Source organism: Mastomys coucha, unplaced genomic scaffold, assembly GCF_008632895.1.
Source record: "Mastomys coucha isolate ucsf_1 unplaced genomic scaffold, UCSF_Mcou_1 pScaffold14, whole genome shotgun sequence".
In the NCBI taxonomy this organism is placed as follows: domain Eukaryota; kingdom Metazoa; phylum Chordata; class Mammalia; order Rodentia; family Muridae; genus Mastomys; species Mastomys coucha.
In genome coordinates, this window is record NW_022196896.1 from 38,298,630 (window position 1) to 38,318,714 (window position 20,085).

The 20,085-nt window shown below is 39.0% G+C and overlaps 1 protein-coding gene across 9 annotated transcripts in view; it reads right to left on the reverse strand.

The window, feature by feature from the left end:
* Positions 1–20,085, reverse strand: part of Sntg1 (syntrophin gamma 1) — a 713,733-nt gene that overhangs the window by 554,144 nt on the left and 139,504 nt on the right. Inside the window, exon 3 of one of the 9 annotated variants that reach the window (XM_031366793.1) lies at positions 2,491–2,578. The exons of the other annotated variants lie outside the window; for them this stretch is intronic. The gene's annotated coding sequence lies outside the window, so the exon portion shown is untranslated. The remainder of the gene's footprint in view (positions 1–2,490; positions 2,579–20,085) is intronic. 9 annotated transcript variants of the gene reach the window in all.

Below are 20,085 nucleotides of genomic sequence, written 5' to 3' on the forward strand. Positions count from 1 at the left end.
TGTGTGGTATGTGTGTGTATGTGTGTGTGTGTGGCGTATGTGGGTGGAGAGGTGGTGTGTGAGTGTGTCAGGAGTATGAGCAGCAGAGATTGGAGCTGCCTGAGGAAAGACTTACAGGAGGAGATAGCTATCCTTAACCCAACTTTGCATGGAGAATCCTGCACACATCAAAAAGAAGTCTAGTGGATTATGGACTAATCTGGACCTGGAACAAATCACAGAGCAGGGATAAAGGGCAGGTGTGGCCTTGCCAGGTGTTCATAGAAGTACCATGGAGAGAAGCAAGGGACAGAAAGAGAGCACAGTAGGCTTAGCAAAGGAAAGAAAGGCTTTTCTAGTAAATAAAAATATGTATTTCTGTATTAGAAAGAAAAACAGAAACAGGACAAACTAAACATCATACGTAATCGCACAGCTTGGAGAGACCCACAAGTGCACCTGCCTTGGTAGGCATGAAGATGTTCTAAAGTGATGGGTGGTGCCCTCCTGGTTGGATATCTAACTACTAGAATAATGAGACAAAGGAAGGTGGAATTCTCTCTGAAATTTTGTGCTGGGAAGGGGAAAAGTTTAAAGCTTGGTGACAATTGGATGGGAATTTTATCTCTTGCAAAGAGACTTCACAATTCTGACAACTTTCCCTTCAGGAAACAGTAGAGCAGCCACAAGGATAGATCAGTAACAGGCTGTATTACACTAATGGGACTGCTTAACTATGCACACCTTTTGTCTTCGACTTAATCACAAAGATGGAGAGTTAAGGGAGACACTGAACTCTACTTTCTTTTACCCAGTGTGGTAAAAATCTCTAATAAATCTCCCTGCTCATCTTTCACTATTAGCTCTTGTTTAATTGGCCTGATGAGAGCAGATGATTGAGCCTGGCTTATCAAGGAAGCTAAAGTTTAATTCTAACAAATCCAGCAATATCAGTATCATATTAAAACATTTGGTTTTGATATGCAAATTTAGCAGTGTTGAATTTTGAGCAGTATTTTTTACAATAAAAATGATCTCACAACAGTTGCTATTGTGTGGGAAATAACTGAAGAGATTGAATTAATTTTTTTGGTATCCTGGAAAGTCTTGTGCTAAATGTTTCAGTTTACCATACCCCCAGTTATATCTGCCCTCAGGTCCTCAGTAAATCAATAAAAGGACCAAAATAATAATCAAAAGTAGAAAGGAGAGATATATGTCTTTGTGGGAGAAAAAACTTGATCTATAGCATTTGTGGGATTTTGTGATTGAAATAATTCCACAGTGTCTGATGTCTTTGGCATAAATAAAGCTATTCTGAAGAAACATTTGTGTCTCCCAATCTATCTGACTATTGAAACAATGGACCATAAAGAAATGGCAACTTTCTCAGGAATCTCATTCTGGGAAAAGAAAAGGGCACCAGATAGAGGGTGACGTTGGCTCTCAGAAAGAGATTTCAAACTATTTCAGCAACTTGCTATACCACTGTATAAGAGGAAAGTTAAGCCCAAATAACAATGGATCAATGGTGATATAATAGAGCTTTGGCTGGGACTGGTTAGATGTTTAAATCCTTGGTCCTTACAGATCAATATTTGATATCACTTTAGGACCCCAAAATGAACTTGAGGTATTTGTTGGATCTCTTTGCCCTTTGGTCCAATGAGCTATATTATATAAATCTCCCTTTTCTACTATCCACTATTAAGTTGGTGCTTTCTATTGACTCACTGAGGACCAGTGGTCAAATATGACTGGGGGCATTGGTAGTGACCTCAAGTTCAATAATAGCAAGGTTCCAATAGCCTGAGTGATTATATAGAACTCAGAGAGGGTGCTGCCTAATTATTGGCTCTTCCAAGCCAGTGTAAGTCACACCCCTCATATCAAGATTATTTTCAGCTCTAAAGCTAAGCCTATCTTTGTATATGTTATTGCAACCCAGTTTCTAAATATTCTTTACATATTCCACACAACATTTTGCTCTCAGAAATGACATTTGAAGGAAGGCATGAATAAAACTTTCTAAGAAGTGGGGACAACTGGAAGAAACAGGTAAATTGTACATCATAAAATTTTGTGTTCTACTCTCTAGTTCATCAGCAACTATGTATTGCAATAGTTTTGTAAAATGAACAAGTTTAAATATTATTTATAAACCAATAGAATGTTATGAGCACATTCAGAAATGCAGGCAAGATTCAGGGAAAGGGACAGTGAGCATTAGCAAGAGCCAGCCTTTTAGGAGCAGAGCTCAATTCCCAGGTGCTCACCATGGCATCAGGCAGCTTCAGGTACTATAGACATTGCAGAGAACCTACTGAAAATGATCTGACATTTCTCAGAGGGAACACAGGTATCAAAAATGATTAGTTAGCACAGAATATATTACAAAGGGTCTATACTTCTAGAAAAACATAATTCAGAAACAGGAGACCAGAAACTGTCCTAGTTGACAGAGGTAGGTTCTGAGCATCTGGACAATTTAAAGATGATGATAGCAAGTACCTCAGGATTTCTTTGTGCTAAACTCCCTGGATTCACTTGTAACAAATCTGCTCAGGACTGGGATTGCTGTGGTCTAGGCTTCACATCTCTGTAAAGAGAAGAAGCTGAAAGTCAAGTGTCAAGAGTTGTGATGGGAGGTGATGTGACAGACATCAGCTGCTGCTAGATCACACCAAAAGAATTGAATGGAACTTCTCTCTTTGCTGCTCACTGGACCCATGCAAACCACAATGCAGAGGGCAGATTGTATCAAACCTGTGACTTTCATACAGAAATATGCTTGTATAGACAATATATCTGGGGACATAGCTGAGCATTTTACATTTTTTTAACTCCTTTACTCCCTTAATCAAAGCTTTGAATTTTTTCTCACATGAAACCCCAAGATTTAGTCCTACACATTTTCCTTATAACTTGGCTTTTGTTGTGACAGGATCATTAAGTGTCCTTAACCATAATATGTCAGAACAAGATGACAATTTCTAGATGGATCCCTGCTGACCTTCAAGGAGTAACTGGTGATTTACATCTTTCCTTGAGCAACTCCATGGTCTGATGTAACCAATGTCAAAGGTATGTGAAGTCTCTTAACATTGTGCTGATTAAGATCATCAGTGACAAGATTGTTAGTAAACCTGTACAGGACTACATACGGACCAATGCCATACAACTCAAAAAATTTTTGAGTTCTGACAGCAAGAGGAAGTTGGTCAGTGCAGATTGTCACTAAGGGAAAGTAGCACATAAATTGAGATTAAAGAAATGCCCTTTTTAAAAAAGAGTCAAATGGAAAGAAATTACAAATCATTAAAAAGAAGATTAAAAGGGGGTTAATGAAATGTAAGGGCTGGAAGGGTAGTTTCAGAAAATGATTACATTCACTCTAAGCTAAGTAAACAAGTCCATTTGAAATCAGATTCTGCATCAAAATGAAGAGACCTAGAACAACCATATGGGATTCAATTCTCTTCCCACTAATCTTATTTTCTTAATGGCTTAAAGGTAAATTTAAAGTTAAATTGGGTTCAGAATGCAATTGTATGTTAAATGGTGTGTAAAATAATAGATTCATTTTTAAAACAATGGTATTAGTTTGGATTTTTAAATAAACGTGAGAATCATGTATGTATAAAGTAAGAATGCTTTCAGCTCTTTGAGATGACTAGCACTGATACACAACAGAAAACAAAAGAATCTCCTCCCAGATTCACCCTTGCCTCCCCACTACCCATCCAACTTCATGTTTTTGTTGTTGTTGTTGTAGTTGTTCTGTTGTTCGTATTTTAAGACAGGACTTCCCTCTGTAGACCAAACTGTCCTAGAAGCTTGCATGCTCCATAACCTCTATTTTCCATCTTTATCCTTCATGGATGTTTTGTTTGCATGTATTTCAGGATACTATATAAATGCCGGGTGACTGCAGACAACAGATGAGAGTATTTGATCTGCTGAGATTAGAGAGGAGCTGCCATGTTCATGCAAGAGCTCTTAACAGCCAGACCATCAGATCAGAGGGGAGCTGCCATGTTCATGCAAGAGCTCTTAACAGCCAGACCATCATTCTAGTCATCATTTTATTTAAGAACAAAAACAAAAATAAAACAACAGACCATGAATCCAGTTTGTGTTTTCCAACGGGTCTTGGGTGCGAGACCTACCTGGAGTGCGATCAATATCACGTTGTTAATGAAAACTGAATCTGCCTTTCCCAGTAGCTGTCAAACACTAATAGAACCGCAGCTAAGTGTGAGACTTTAGGCCTACACCCCTTCCTACCACTATGCTGGGATTTTTGTCTGACTTGCGCTATAATCATAGTAATTCAAATCAAATTAAATACAGAGAAACTTAAGCAACCCTACTAAAATCAGGAACAAGACAAGGTTGCCCTCTCCTTCCTTATTTATTTTATCTAGTACCCAAGAAGTTAATCTCTAAAAAAACAAATAACACAATTAAAAAACAGAGTACAAAGCTAAGTAAAGAATCACAGCAGAAGAATCTTCAGTAGCCAAGAAGCACTTTAAAAATGTTCAAAGTCCTTAGTCATCAGAGAAACGCAAATCAAAATGACCCTGAGATTCTACCTCACACCAGGCAGAATGCCTAAGATGAAAAAACTCAGGTGACAGCATATGTTGGCAAGGATGTGGAGAAAGAGGAACACTCCTCCATTGCTGGTGGGATTGCAAACTGGTACAAGAACTCTGAAAATCATTCTGCCAATTCCTCAGAAAATTAGAAATAGTTCTACCTGAACACCCAGCTATACCACTCCTGAACATATACCCAAAAGATGTTCTACCATATCACAAGGCCCATGCTCCAATATGTTCATAGCAGCCTTATTTGTAATAACCAGAAGCTGGAGACAATTTAGATATCCCTAAATGGAAGAAAGGAGACAGAAAATGTGGTACATTTACACAATGGAGTACTACTCAGCTATTAAAAACAATGAATTTATGAAATTCTTAGGGAAATGGATGGATCTGGAGAATTTCATCCTGAGTGGGGTAACCCAATCACGAAAGAACACACATGGTATGCACTCACTGATAAGTGGATATTAGCCCAAAAGCTTGGAATACTCAAAATACAATCCACAAACCACAAGAAACTCAAGAAGAAGGAAGACCTAAGTGTGGATATTTCGATCCTTCTTAGAAGGGGGAACAAAATACCCATGGAAGGAGTTGCAGAGACAAACTATGGAGCAGAGACTGAAGAAGGGACAATCAATCCAGAGACTGTTTCACCTGGGAATCCTTCCCATATTCAATCACCAAACCCAGGCACTATTGTGGATGCCAGCAAGTGCTGGCTGACAGGAGTCTCCTGAGAGGCTCTGACAGTCCTCGACTAATACAGAAGTAGAGACTCACAGCCACCATTGGACTGAGCACAGGGTCCCCAATGAAAGAGCTAGAGAAAGGAGCCAAGGAACTGAAGAGGTTTGCAGCCCCTTTGGAAGAACAACAATAGGAACTAACTAGTACCCTCAGAGCTCCCAGGGACTAAACCACCAACCAAAGAGTACACACAGCTGCATATGTAGCAGAGGATGGCCTAGTTGGTCATCACTGTGAGGAGAGGCCCTTGGTCCTGTGAAGATTCTATGCCCCAGTGTAGAGGAATGCGAGACCAGGAAAGAAAGAGAGGGTGGGTTGGTGAGCAAGGAGAGGGGGAGAGAATAGGGGATTTTTTTGGAGGGGAAACTTGGCAAGGGGTTACCATTTGAAATGTAAATAATGAAAATATCTAATAAAAAAAACAACATATTTTAAATCAATGTAAAGAAAATCAGTAATTTTGAAGAGAAAGGGGCATACTTCCATCATGTGATCTAAGAAATCTATATTTATCTTCAAATGATATTTAAGTCTAAAGGCATTGGTTCATAGTGTGGAATTAGAAGAAGAGACACCAGTAAACTCTGCAGTACCCTCTCAGGAAAGTGAGTTTAAAATGTGACATCAACAGTCACTGAAGAGAACCCTGCAATCCTGCAAGCAGAGCCTGATGACAGGTTCACATACAATTCACTCTCTTCTTTCTTCTTCTGAATATTCCTCTTTGCCTTATGATATAGATACACAAAGTGATTGCCCATAAACACACAAGTGAGTATCCTTACAAGAATGAGTATCCTGGATGCTCTGAAGACGCCAGCATTTTCATTCACTGCTTTTATGTGTCCACATCCCAAGGTTGTCTACTCTGTCCATTGTCTAACACATGGAAATACTCTGATTTTAATGATACAGTTGAGTATCTAGGATCAAAAATTTTGAGGCTCTGAATCTAGGCTTTTATATATCCACACTTTGAACAGATAATATATAAAGGAAGACAACACAATCTCAAAAACTTATCTCATTAATTTGTATAACGTGATCTAAATACTAGGTTTATGCAAAAGAAATATGGTTTAAGGCCAGGAATGTAAAATTATTATAATTAGGGTCAAACCCATCATCTTTAATCAAAATGAAAATTATATCATCAATACATTTCTCAGTCAACAATACAAAAGTGTATTTTATGAAGGTAAGAATTCAATTTTAGGATTAGAGGAAGTTGTGAGAAGCAGCACCTGCGTCCTCCTGATTGTGGAAGCATCTTGCCTGTGAAAAGTTTTTAAGATGCTTCAAGAAGAGAAGAAGTTGTGTGAAATGTCCAGTGAATGCAGAGAATGAAGCAAAATCTCAAGTCACAATTTGTTGAGCTATTGAGGTATGGGTTGTATAACTTGCATAGAGGAGAAGAATTGGGGCTATTTTGCATACTATTTTATGGTTATTGTCTTGAAGTTTTCAGAATATCTCATCAGTTTTTCTGAGCAGCTTCTGTGATGTGACAGTTTGGATAGCTTTAATAGGTTTGACTAAGAACAGACTATCAGTGATCATTACCATGCTTGTGAAGAAAGATTGGCTCTGAAAAGTATTTAAAAGCCACCTTCTGGTTCCAACCAGTCAAAATAAATATTCAACCAACTTTTCATCAACCCTGACAGACTGGTAGAAAAATGGTTTGTTGCTACTTATTAGAATGAAAGAAGAGAATGTTCGTAGATAAGTTTTTTGTTTGTTTAATTTTCATTCAGCTCATGGAGTACCTATCAGCTTACTGAACATTTCTATCTTTCCAATTTACTTCAAATGCCAAATGACTATCGGATGATGACATTCATGCTGTGTTTTTTGATAATGTTTTCTTGTTTTGTTTTGTTTTGAATTTTATTTAATCTCTTTTTTACAGTACAGATTTTATCCCCCTCCTGGTCCACCCTCAGACTATTCCACATCCCATACCTCCTGCCCCCACCCCACTCCCACCTGGTCTCCACGAATATGTCCCCATCTCACCACACCTTCCTACTCCCTGGGGACTCCAATCTCTTGAGGGTTAGGTGCGTCTTCTCTGTCTGAGACCCTGAAGTCCTCTGCTGTATCTGTGTTGGGGGCCCTATATTAGCTGGTCTATGCTGCCAGGTTGGTGGCCCAGTGGCTGAGAGATCTCAGGGGTCCTGGTTAGTTGAGACTTCTGGTCTTCCTACAGGGTTGCCCTCTTCCTCAGCTTCTGAGAAAGCTTTTCCCTAATTCAGCCACAGGTGTCAGCAGCTTCTGTCCATTGGTTAGGTATAAATATCTGCATCTGACTCTTTCAGCTGCTTGTCAGGTCTTTTGAAGGGCAGTCATGATAGGCCCCTTTTTGTGAGCACACCATAGCCTCAGTAATAGTGTCAGATCTTGGGGCCTCCCCTGGAGCTGGATCCCTGCTCAAGGGCCTATCACTGTGCCAATGCAGACTTTGCGTGCAGTATAGTCTCCTGCCCCCGCATTGTCGCCTGGCACCCCTAACTCAGAGGTAGCCCAAATATGTCCTTGCAAACTCAGCATGCTAGGTGCCCACCAAGATATGATTTATTAACAGCTAAGCAAAATTGGACCTTGCTCTCTGACCTTTACCAATGTTCCAACATCTTAGCCAAACCCTGGCTTGGAATTTACGCATCCAAACTAATTGCCTTCGGCATTGTGGGTAGAGCATGGAAGCCTACAGAATGGGAGACTTATCCCAGGGCAAGGTCAAGCAGAATCCTCATTCTCAGTCAAGTACTGCAGCTGAACCACTCCTAGGAATTAGCAAGAGACTTATCTCTACTAGCCAGAAGATTAGCATAGAGGGCGTTTTACCTAGGATGGGGGGACCTTGAGCAGAGAGAGAGAGAGAGAGAGAGAGAGAGAGAGAGAGAGACAGAGAGACAGAGAGAGACAGAGAGAGACAGAGAGAGACAGAGACAGAGACCTCTACCCTCTTGGCTGGCGCACCCGCAGCCCTCCAGGACTCCAGCAGGGCCCATGCAGCCTGAGTTTGCTCAGAGCCCAGGGGTGCTGCACCAGTCCAGAGGAGATGGCTGCTGTTTTTAGACCTAATGTGTTTTAGATGGCCTCAGATGTACCTTGACTACTGAGCTGCCAGATTTTTCATTTCTCTTTTGCAATGATTGTAAAAGCCTCATGTCATTTTTAAGAAATACATTCAGATCGTACACTTCTCGTGTCATGTCTGTCTGTCACTGCCGAATCCCGTGCACACCTGGCCAGAACTCATCGTCCCGAGGTACAAGGGATTCCCGCAGAAACCCTGGTACGTGGCATCACTGGATCTCCTTTTCCTCAGGCTTTTCTCTATTTTTGTCCCTGCAGTTCTTTCAGACAGGAACAATTATGGGATAGAGTTTTTGGCTGTGGGATGGCAACCCCTTCGGTCACTTGATGCTCTCTCTGTCTTCTTGCTGGATGTGTACTCTACAACTTCCCTCTCCCCACTGTAGGGCATTTCATCTAAGGTCCCTCCCTTTGAGTCCTGAGAGTCTCTCACCTCCCAGGTCTCTGATACATTCTGGAGGGTCCCCCTACCTCCTACATCCCTAGGTTGCCTGTTTTAATTCTTTCTGCTGGCCCTCTGGGCTTCAGTTCTGTTTACCCCACCCAATACCTGATCACATTCCCCCTTTTCCCTCCCTTAAAGAGATACAGGTTCAATAGCTGTTCTAAAGTGGCAGTGGCGGCTCCAAAGCCCAGCCCCTGTGCTTTTCATCTTCAAGGCTTTCATCTCCTTTGCAAAACATTTTCAGTCACTACCAAAGACAAGTTTAGCAATTACTGAGTCAAATGTGTTACTGATGTTTCCATATGGAACTTAAATAAGGAAATAACTTATATGTGCTTTCTAATATAATTTCCATAGTATAAAATAAAAACTAAACAAGCAACAAATAATAAATCATTAGCACAAAATATAAAGAAATGTGAACTACTAATATATGCATAATGACATTTATTTAAGAATGTTGTTTCAACAATACAAATAATACAATTACATTTACACCAACATAATAAAAACATCACAGCTTCACCAATAAAATCCAGAGCCAAGGACATAAAACATATATCAAAATCTTTGACATAAAAGTCTCTGAAAATTAATATCTGGAAAAAAGCAAAGTACTACATAATAAAGAATATTTAAAAGCAAATAATATTATGTTAAACTGAAGTAAAATATATTGATATAAACAAACATATCAGCAAATGTTTAAATAAAAATGAAGATCTCAAATTATTTGTTTAAGTTCCAAACCTAAAGATTAGAAACAAAAAAATGATGAATCAATCAAAATGTATGAAACATCAAGAACAATATGGGAAGTGAGAGCATAAAATAACACAAATAATCAAAAGAATAAATAAGAGAATGAAAAATTAACTTCCAACAAAGTGAAAAAATAAATGTCATAAATGACCAAAACCAACATGAAGTACAATTGATAACAGTCAATGCTAAGCTTATAAATAGGGTAAAAAATGGAACAACATAAGCAAACTCATGTTCATAAACTGGACAAATAAAAATAAATGGACAATTTTTTGAAAGTATAAAGTATAAAACTGAACCAAAGTTTTAGAGTCATTAATACTTTTAATATCACTAATAAATTGAAATAAAATCATATTTATCATTGACAAGATTTGTAATGCAATTTATTCACTTTTTAATGTAATGAAATACTAGAAAATAGTAACAATAATTTTATAAATCTATTCCATGAAACATAAAAGAACATTCCTTGACTTGTTTAAGAATATTCTTATAATTCTTTGAGATTTTTATTTTTTAAAGATTTATTTACTTATTTATTTTTATTTGTATGAGTATACACTGTAGCTATACAGATGGCTGTGAGCTCCGGCCCTGCTCACTCCGCCCCCCCCCTCGCTCCAGCATAGCTGAGTCAGGTCTTATTACGGGTGGTTGTGAGCCACCATGTGGTTGCTGGGATCCGAACTCAGGACCTTCAGAAGAGCAGTCAGTGCTTTTACCCGCTGAGCCATCTTGCCAGGCTGAGATTTTTTTTTTTAATTTTATTAATTTTTGTCTGCCGGATGTCAACCACCCCATTCCTCCACTTAATGCCCTGTCTTTCTACTGGAGGTAGACTCTAAAAGTTCCCTCTCCCCACTGTTGGGCATTTCATCTAAGATATAGCCCTCTGAGTCCTGAGCTTCTCTCAGGTCTCTGGTGTATTCTAAATGGTCCCCCTCCCACCTCTTACCTCCTGAGGTTGCCTGTTTTCATTCTTTCTCCTGGCCCTCTGGGCTTCACTCCTGTCCCCACATCCCTAATACCTGATCACATTCCTCTTTTCTCCTTGATTGCTTTCTTCTCCCTCCCAAATGGATTGAGGCATCCTTAGTTGAGCCCTTTGGCTTGTTAACCTTCTTGGAGTCTGTGGATTGTATCCTGGGTACCCTGTATTTATTGACTAATATCCTTATTAGTGAGTACATACAATACATATCCTTCTGGGTCTTAGTTACCTCACTAAGGATGATATTTTCTAGTTCCATTCTTTTGCCTACAAAATGCATGATGTCTTCATTCTTAATAGCCAAATAGTATTCCATTGTATAAATTGAATCACAATTTCTGTATCCATTCTTCTGTTATGGGACATCTGGGTTATTTCCAGCTTCTGTCTATGACAAATAAGGCTGCTATGAACATAGTGGACAAGTGCCCCTGTGGTATGGTGGGGCATCTTTTGGGTATATGCCCTAGAGTGATATAGCTGGGTCATCAGGTAGATTTATTTCCAATTTTCTGAGGATCCACTAGATTGATTTCCAGAGTGGTTGTACCAGTTTGCAATTTGAGAATTTAATAAATGTATTTTGATCATACTCATCCCCTAACTGTTCTCCTTAACTTTTCTCCCTAATCTGCCCTGCCTCACTAATGCCTCAACTTTATGTCTATTTTTTTAAACTCATTGACTCCAATTTATACTATTCATATGCTTCTGAGTTTGACACTATCCTCAGCAGTTTGGTTATACCATAAGAAGCCAACCTTAAAGAAAACTAAATCTCCCTCCTTAAGAATGTATCAAATGGGTACCCTCTGGTCTGTGCTGGTTTACCTTGGGCAGGAACTCACAGAGAGTCCCACAGCCCCCAGAGGAGGCTCCACTCCCGGGTACTCTAGCACACCCAGGATACATGATGATGATCATATGATCCCAGGATCCCGCAAGCTTGGTCACACCAGATTCTCAGGGTCTTAGAGGCAGCTTGAGTCCCAGGAACTCTGACAGAATCTCAGGATCACAGAGACAGCTGGACTCTGAGGAGTTCTGATTCAACCAGGATCACAGGAAGGACAGGCTGCAGTCAGATATAGCAAGGGCAGGAAGCACTAGAGATAATCAGATGGTGGAGGCAAGCACAAGAACATGAGCAAGAGAAGCTAAGGTTACTTGACATTATCAGAACCCAATTCTCCCACCATAGCAAGTCCTGAATTTACATCACACTGTAAAAAGCAAGACTTGGATCTAAAATCACTTCTCATGACAATGATGGAGGACTTTTAGAAGGACATAAATAACTCCTTACAGAAATACAGGAGAACACAGGTAAACAGGTAGAAGCCTTTAAAGAGGAAACACAAAAATTCTAAAAGAACTACAGGAAAACACAATCAAACAGGTGAAGGAAATGAACAAAACCATCCAAGATTTAAAAATGGAAAGAGAAACAATAAAGAAATCACAAAAGGAGACAACCCTGGAACTAGAAAACCTTGGAAGGGAATCAGGAGTCATAGATGCCAGCATCACTAACAGAATACAAGAGATAAAAGAGAGAATCTCAGGGGCAGAGGATACCTTAGAAAACATTGACACAACCATCAAAGAAAAAGCAAAATCCACAAAGATCTAACCCAAAACATCCAGGAAATCCAGGACACAATGAGAAGACCAAACCTAAGGATAATAGTATAGAAGAGAGTGAAGATTCCCAACTCGAAGAGTCAATAAATATCTTCAATAAATTATAGAGGAAAAATTCCCTAACCTATGAAAGAGATGCCCATGAACATACAAGAAGTCTACAGAACTCCAAATAGACTGGACCAGAAAAGAAATTCCTCTTGTCACATAGTAATCAAAACAACAAATGCATTAAATAAAGAAAGAATATTAAAAGCAGTAAGGGTAAAATGTCAAGAAACATACAAGGCAGACCTATCAGAATTACACCAGATTTCTCACCAGAGACTATGAAAGCTAGAAGATCCTGGGCAGGTGTCATACAGACCCTAAGAGAACATAAATGCCAGTCCAGATACTATACCCAACAAAACTCTCAATTACCATAGACAGAGAAGAAAAGATATTCCACGACAAAACCAACTTTACACAATATCTTTCCATAAATCCAGCTCCACTTAAAGCATTCCACTGCTTTCCAAAGTCCCCAAATCCACATTCCTCCAAACAAAAGCATGTTCAAGCCCATCACAGAATAACCCCTCTCCTGGTATAACTTCTGTCTTAGGTAGGGTTTCGTTGCTTTAAAGAGGCACCATTAATTACCAAGATAACTCTTATAAAGGAAAACATTTAATTAGAATTGCCTAACAACTTCAGAGATTTTATCTATTATCATCATGGTGGAAAACATGATGATATCAAGGCAGACTTGGTGCTGGAAAAGGAGCTGAGAGTTCTACATCTTGATCCAAAGGCAGCCAGGAAGAGACTTTGTTCTGCAGGCAGCTAAGAGAAGGCTCGGATTCCCCATGGGGCCTCCATAAGAGACTACTCCAATAAGGCCACACCTCCTAATAGTGCTACTTTCTGTGGCCAACCATTGATCATATAAATCTACAGAGGCCAAGCCTACTCAAAGCACTACAACAGGATTCAAAGCTTGTTAAGAATGTTTATAACCCTCCCTCCCCCGCCAGGAGTCTACCGAGCAACTTCTAGTTCTATCAGGGTTGCCTGGAAGGAAGAAATCTTCCTGGCCAATATTAATTTGTTTTATCCACACTCTATAGTCAAAGTACATGGTGACCTCAGCAAGAATGTTTTATCATCAAGTTCTGGTGGACAATAAAGGGTAATAGCAATAGACTATATTGTTTGGGGAGTCTCTGAGACATCTGACCGATAGCTTGAGAGGTAATGTCACACACGTGCAATATACTTGTAATGAATTTCCTTAGATAAATTTAAACTATGCATAAATGAATTAAATATAAGAACATATAAATAGAACCATCAACTGAAGCTTATTGGTACATGTCACAGTTATACCAAATGAATTCAGCATGTAAAACATATTCTATGTCAAAAGGCTGTGGATTTAAAAAATTTTTTAACTGAATGAAAATGTCATTAGAAAAATCATTAAATACATCCTTAGGAGGCAAATGTTAAGTTAACTAATACAAGAAAGGAAAAGATATAAAGAATACATAAAGAATACAAAAAAGAAAGCTAACAATTCACATGGTGGCCAAAGATACAGCAATCCTGGGTATAAATCAGGAGTAGGTATGTGTCTTTGCTCTTACCGACTTCATTCAAAGACTGTCTTTTATGTTCCATTTTCTTGGATAAAAATAATAAAACACAAGCAAAATATCTCTTACCTTCTACTGCCTAAAAGATTAAATGCAAAGTAGATTAAAGATTGAAAGGTAATAATACTGAAAATGAAGATAATGAAGTTTTAATGTACGTGACAGTGAAAGCACAGTTCCTCGGGTGGAGTACAAAACACAGGGAGAACAGACAGCATCAATCAGGCACCAAGAAAATGGAAGCTGTTTCACCTCAAATCATTTCAAAATTCATACTCTAGCAAGTGAAAAGGCAGCCCACAAAATGAAAAAGTTAAATGATTCCTCCAATAAAACAATTTGATCTAGAATATACTTATATACCAACAACAACTTATATACAAATGCTGAGACCAATTGTCACTGATCTTTCTTTTTTTTAAGATTTATTTATTATTATAAATAAGTACACTGTAGCTGTCTTCAGACACCCCAGAAGAGGGCATTAGATCTCATTACAGATGGTTGTGAGCCACCATGTGGTTGCTGGGATTTGAACTCAGGACCTTCAAAAGAGCAATAAGTGCTCTTAACCGCTGAGCCATCTCTCCAGGTCTGATCTTTCATGAAATCATGTCTGTATTTAAAATCTTTGAGAATTTCAAATATGTATACCATGTGTTTAGATTATATTCATTCTCCTTCTTTCCTCACATCTCTCAACCTATCTCCCACTCAACTTCATAGCCATATTTTAAAACCCACTGAGTCCAATTAGTAATGTGTGTATGTGTGTGTGTTTTTGTGTATGTATAGGTTTGTGTGTGTGAGTGTGGGGTCATCCACTGGAAAGTAGACAACTTGTCAGTGGCTATGTCCTCAAAGAAAAATTATTCTTCTTCCCCTAGCAGTCTGTATTAGTCGGGGTTCTCTAGAGTCACACAACTTAGGGAATTTCCCACAATATTGAGGGAATTTATTGTGATAACTGTAGTCCAACTAACCCAACAATGATCAGCTGTGAATGGGAAGTTTAAGAATTTAGTGGTTTCTCAGTCCCATGTGGCTAGTTCTTTCTGCTGGTCTTCTGTAGAAGTAGGTTCCAACGGATGTGCTGGCAAGTAAATGCAAGCAGAGGAAGAAGAGTGAATCTTCCTTCTTCCAATGTCCTTATGTAGGTCTCCCATCAGAAGGTGTGGCCCAGGCTGACCGTGAACTCAGAGATATCCTTGCCTCAGTCTCCTGGGATTAAAGGTGTGCACTACCTTACCTGGGCATAATCTTTTAATGGGCACCATGCCTCATTATCTCCATGCCAAGATCCAGATCAGAAACTCTGTCTTCCAGCCTCAAATCTGGATTACAGGTGAGCCCTCCAATTCTGGATTGTAGTTCATCCCAGATATAGTTAAGGTGACAACCAGGAATAGATAGCCATTACACAGTCCCATCTGTCAACTTCTCAACAAGGCCTAGGACCTCCCTAACTTCATCCACATAGTTATTGAAATTTTGTCTTGATGTTATGAGCCCCAGTCATTGTTCTTGATATAAACAACTAAAAAGTCCACAAACTAGTCAATTAACCAGGTTATAGCCAAGCAACAGCATTTTATTAGGTAATTAAAACATCTTGGCACATTTTACAACCTGGATTGAACCAGAAAGTATGATCAGTGAAACACACTCCACACTCCACAACTTCAACAACCACACTGTATAAAGTATGCAGGTCATACACAGCAGTTTGGAGCTAAAATTTGATTATTCTCTACCACAGGCTGGGGCACTGTATCATGGCATGTTGGGGTGTGAGGAAGGGTAAAATGAAAGATGTAATATTTATAAAACTGATTATATCAATGATGTATAATTATGCATGTATAAAAAGTCATTTGACTGTATCTTTCAAATGAGTGAGTTCAAATGAGTATGGTATATGAGTTATATTGCTCCAAGTTCTTTAAACTAAAAGGAAAATTAACCACTGATCCAACAATCATATATTGTAAGGTAATTAAATGATCACAAATTTTATCAAGTAATACATACACCACTTTTAATCTCAAGCACTCATATCACCCAACAGAAATTGCATATAAATAAACAAAAACTTGAACAAATGATAAAAGCTTAATTAATAAAAGCTCTAAAGTAAAAATAAACCAAATGCCTTCATGAACAAAAACATTTTAAATAAACCATGGTACACACATGCTGAGACACCACTCAGAAACAAAGAAGAATGAACTATCTGTATGTACAACAGCTTGGGTTTAACTTGAGAGAATGACAAAATAAAAATTTCTCTGTTATGAGAGAGTTATACACCACAGGACTGCATTTATGACCTTAGAAAGAAAGGTGTAGGCAAGGAGAATGATGTACTATCAAAGATCATAATCTAGAGAGGGAATGGGTAGGGGATGAAGTATTGTAAAGCACAATGGAAAGCCAAGATGGCGATGGGACTTTTCATCATCCAGATACAGGGACAGGGAACTGCTGTGGCTTGGGCCTTAAACCATTATGTTAAAACCTTGGTCCTTAGGGTGATGTTATTGGGTGATATTATTGGGAAGTATGGAGTCTAGTGGGAGGCTCAGAGTCATATGGAGGATGCCTTGAAGGGTAATTGCTGGAATCAGTCTTTGTTCTTTCAATTGCCCGTGAGGTGGGTGAGCACTTGCCTCTGGCACACCTCTAGCAGATTCAACACAGAACCACACCCATCTACCCAAATAATAATGAACTAAAAGCTCCCAAAACATGTGCCAGATCCAATTTTTCTTTTTATAAGTTAATTTTTTCAGGTACTTGCTGTAGTGATAGAGAGCTGTTGGACAAGTGAGAGATAGGAAGACCTTTAAAACTTTGATAAAATTGTACAATGCCAGAATCTCTCTCCCTCTCAATCATCTATTATTTACCTCTCTATTATCTATAGCCTCTCTCTTTCTCTCATATACATACTCTTACATACACTCAACATTCACACATGTGCTAAGACTTACATACACAGTGACACAAATGCACTCACATTCAGGCACTCACACATAGGCATGTGTAAGTTAAGGCATGTGACTCAGTAAGAGGTCCATGGGCTGCATCCATGCCACTGTTCTGGTTTTTATACTATAGAAATAAGTTGAACATATAGGGTCTTCTATTTAGATCTATTAATGATGACTTTCACATTTAAGTTGGACTGTTCTATGTATTTCTATGTTCTTACAGGTTGTATAGTCAAGGGCTCTTCTTGCTGTAATTCCTTAATCCCTTAGGGCCACAGTGTAGGATTTGCAAATATAATAAGATAGGCTAAAATATGGGTTGTTTTCAGAGATAGAATTCTCTGGATGTGGAGCTGTAGAATATCACCTGTAAAAATGCATAAAAATTCGACTATCTGTGAACAAAGTTTGCCCATTCTGCTCACATTCTGCAACATCTGAAGATGACTATCAAATTGTATGCTGATTACATCTTACAGGTTAAAAAGCACCAACAGATTGCTACCATCTTAATGACATGTCATCAGTCAATAGTGTTTTGTACATATTATTCCCTAAACTACAGTGGTCATGAGTAGTGGAATAAGATTATAGGCTCCTTTCTGCAAGGTGGAAAGGCAACCATTGCTGCTGATCAAGACAGCAAAGCTGGGTGCTATTTTGCTTCAAAATCATTTGAGTCTAAAACAGAAGAGTAGGAAGTTCATGTTTATAGTACATGGGGTTCCCACTCTGCTGTGGAGAGATGTCAGACTATACCTTATGACTTAACCTTTAAAGCATTCCTCATTCAAAAGCATCCCAGTTTCATAGACATTAACTCATACACTGGGGAGATCACATAATTTTTCTAGGTAAGTAATGTATTTTGGATTTTATTTACTTTCTATATCAATGTGATCACCACATGTTTACTGCAACATTGGGAAATTTCAGAATACATGAAAAAATATTGTGTTAGTGAACTAGCCCAGGCCTAGAAAGACAATTGTCATATGTTCTCTCTTACCTATGGCTCCTAGCTGTAAATAGTAAGATAGGAGGGTGTATCCCAGAGTAAACTGAAAAGCCAGGAAAGTAGAAAGGGAGGGTAACCAACAGAGAAGGGAATATCAGGGTACAAGTGATAAGAAGGAAATAGGAAAAATGAAGGAGCTTTAACTGGGGAGGAAGGTTAGGATAGAAGGAGAGAGAGAAAGGAGAGATAAATAACACAAGGGTTTTTTAGAAACCCAAAAGAAATCATATTTTTATTTACATATTACATATAAAATTACATATTAATTAATTACATATATGTATGTATGTATGTATGTATGTATGTATGTATTTAAACAAAGTCATGCTACTTGGGCTCACAATGATACCCCTAACAGTGAAAGACTAACAAAATCCTCAGTAACACGATTAAATTCATTCTGAGTTGTTGGTCATGATAGTCCAAGCAACTCCAAAAACAATATAGGCTATTGTTATTGTCCTTGATAGACTACCAGAGGTTGGAGGTAAGTCTCTATTGCTAAAGACAGCACACACTTCTGACACAGGACTCTGATAATTTGAGCTGGAACTTACCTGAAAGTGACCTCACTGAAGAATAGTTTCATAGTACTTGAAGGTGGTATGCAAGTAGCCAAAGGAGGAAAGCAATCAATAGTCTTAACCAGCTCTAATGCCTATGAGACACAACTATGACCAGCAGGGCAATGTACCTCTAAGGGTGAAATAGTGGCACTTAGCACTTAGTGGTAACCAAAAGATGTCTAGATGGTCTCAAGGACTGCCCAACAGGAGAAAAATGCCTAGTGCGGTTATGCCTCTTAGAGGAAAACCTTCTTCTAAAATGTTACCTACCTAAAACCATATGATTCTTAACTGTATTCTAAATATGTATCCTTATACTCACAGGTAAGGATATCCCTTCATAAGTTTTCATTCACTCTGCCACAAATAGAGGTCATCACAGAAAACAACAGCTCTTCAAAATGTAGAGAAGAGTTTACCTTAGGCTTTCAGGCCCTAGTGGATACATCTCCAACACTATCTCTCTACCAAGATCTCAGCAAGCATCACAGAAGGAGAGACCGAAGGATTTTAAGAGCCAGGAGAAGAGGAAATCTGATGAAAGATTGTGTTTTCTAGACATAACAGGGAAACTAGACCTATGAAATCTCGACATACTACGTCTACCTAAATCAAACCTTAACTGAGAACTCTATGTGATAACATTTATGGGGGAAATCTTATTGAGAGAAGAAAAATTAGTCTTTCTGAGAGAAAAGGACCCTAATTAATTATTTAACCAAATGGTCAGCCCTAAATACACAAACAACACTAAAGGGATTCAGTGGTTTATATCTACATATTTATCCATATGTGTGAATAAGTTTATGGAGCTATAACAATGAAAGAAAGAGTTAATGAATTTTAACATGAGAAGGGAACATAAGTGTGAAGAGCTGCTTGAGCCGCGCCCTAAGATGGCGCTGGCTTCCACCATCCCGAGAGTGAGCAGTCTCGTAAACAAGCCTTTATTTGGCTAAGCTTGCTGCCCTTGGTTGCTTCTGCATTTGGTGACCTATCCGCTTTTGCCACATGGCCCATTGGGATTGGCTAAGCTTGGGAGTACTTAACGGCCGAGGGTGTTGCCCTGGGGGTCAGAAGATTGTTCAAGGTTCCTGAATAAACTGCTAAAAGAAGAGCTCGTGGGTTGCGTCTTTCTTGCTGGCCAAGTGGACGTGACAAGTGGTGGCCCGTACAGGGAACCCCTTGAGACTCAGAACTTTTTGCAGTCAGGGCAGCCAGCTGGTAAGTTCCCAGTAAGTTGGGGCAATAAGGACCTCTGAAGTAGAGGCTATAAGGACTCCGAGAAGGAGCCATAAAACTTTGCAGAGCAGCGAACCGAAAGCAAAATGAAAGTAACCATGGGCGCTTCACAATCGCACCCAATTTTTCTGGCTCTTCAAGAGCTGTTATTGTCAAAAAATTTAGAAATCAAAAAGCACACACTGGAGAAGTTCCAGAGTGAGTGTGACACTGCTGCCCTTTGGTTCGCGGTGACTGGGAACCTCACCCTTTCATGCTGGGATAAGCTAGAGAAGGATCTAGATTTCTCCTGGGACCAGGGTATTTTGAAAGCAGGGATAAGGCCTGTGTG